The sequence below is a fragment of the Lipotes vexillifer genome, unplaced genomic scaffold, assembly GCF_000442215.2.
Source record: "Lipotes vexillifer unplaced genomic scaffold, Lipotes_vexillifer_v1.1 scaffold1008, whole genome shotgun sequence".
In the NCBI taxonomy this organism is placed as follows: domain Eukaryota; kingdom Metazoa; phylum Chordata; class Mammalia; order Artiodactyla; family Lipotidae; genus Lipotes; species Lipotes vexillifer.
The window spans coordinates 5,305,561-5,307,220 of NW_006772616.1; the positions used below are offsets into that span (position 1 = coordinate 5,305,561).

At 39.8% G+C, this 1,660-nt stretch overlaps 1 protein-coding gene across 1 annotated transcript in view; it reads right to left on the reverse strand.

The window, feature by feature from the left end:
• The window catches only part of CNTN3 (contactin 3), a 247,909-nt gene that overhangs the window by 110,727 nt on the left and 135,522 nt on the right, over positions 1-1,660 (reverse strand). The window lies entirely within an intron of this gene.

A 1,660-nucleotide genomic window follows, 5' to 3' on the forward strand; every position in this document is an offset into this window, starting at 1 on the left:
CTGCACGGCCCAGGGAAACCGGCTCGGTTCTTTGTGGCTGTCTGGAGGGGTGGGATAGGGAGGGTGGGAGGGAGGGAGAAAAAGAGGGAAGACATATGGGAACATATGTATATGTATAACTGATTCACTCTGTTATAAAGCAGAAACTAACACACCATTGTAAAGCAATTATACCCCAATAAAGATGTTTAAAAAAAAAATGTATTTAAAGCATAATTCCAATGGTGAAGGGTGCTTCTGCTTGGTAGAAGGGGACAGTATGTCAGTACAAAAATACAATGAGATAACGTGTCAGGACTGGGTGAGAGTTCCTGTGGGTTTCAAAGGAAGGAGCGGTGACATTCTCAGTACTGAAGAGCAGGTCTTAAAGAACAGGTGAATATGAAGGGATAAAAGTGCTCCAGGTGGAGGGAAGAGCATGTGCAAGGGGAAGACGGTAAAGAGCAGTTAAGTACCTGATGGAAATGAAAAATGACTGCCTCTCTTCCACTTTCAAAGCAAATTCTGATGATTTCCAAAGGTTAGCAGGTCAATGGCATACTGTGCAGATGTTCAGAAACAATGGTTTGTAATCTCGAACTGATCTTTATGTCATCATCATATCACTAGAGAGTTTCATGAAATTCCAGTCAGTCATGTGATAGATCGTGAAATCTAAAGTTGTTTGTTGGATTGTATGAAAAAAAATGTACCTCAAACATCCACTCCACAATTGGCTTCCTGTCTACCCTGATGGTGCTTTCTCTTGCACTAGTGCTAAACAAACCACAGAGTTGAAGAATGCTGGTAAGGTAGGCTTAATTTCTTCTGGGATGGTTAAAACTGACAGCTGTAAAATCAAATAAACCTTTAGGCTCTTCCCTTGGCTCTAAGTATCCAGTCCCATCCCAACATTCCCCACGCCCCCATATCCTCCCCTTGCTTTAAAGGAAGGAAAGCAATCTTATTCTGCTTTCCAAAGTGTTCTATTTATGAAGTGAATATGACTGTACCTCTCCCTTTAATCCAGGGGGAGTAAAACATCTACTGCTCCCTGACATAATAGACCTTAGCTGGGTATTAGAAATAGTCAATCTTATTAAACTAGTTTATACTAAAGTGAGAATGGCTGATGGAAGAAAACGGATTCAGAAATCCTAAAATCTAATAAATTCATGAAAGAAAATATTATACAGCAAGAAGAATATATGAACAACAGCTACATGCAACAACTTGGAATAAATACTACCTATGTAATTTTGACTGAAAATGTTCACTACCAAATAAAACAAGACTGCATTTGTAGTATTTCTTTTAATCCCATATTAAAATTGATACTACTTAAATATTGTACTATTATTATATTGTTAAAGAAATATTGTGGCAGCTTTGCCTATATGACCTAGTAATGACTGTTAAGAGAAGAAAGGGAAGGATATAAAAATTAAAATCATTTTAAGGCTGCTCCCAAAATGAGCAAGAAGAAGTGCATATGTAAGAATCACAGAGTGGACTGTGGCAGACACGGAAGGGTCCCAAGTAGGTCTCACTTGAGAAGAACCTATTGCATGGCGCACAGTTAACTGATGGCCTCCAGCCACTAGTGCATGCGTGCTGTGGCTGCACTTCCCCAGGTTGCTACCTGCTAATGGGGCTCCATGGGGGTGTTAATGCTGGCATT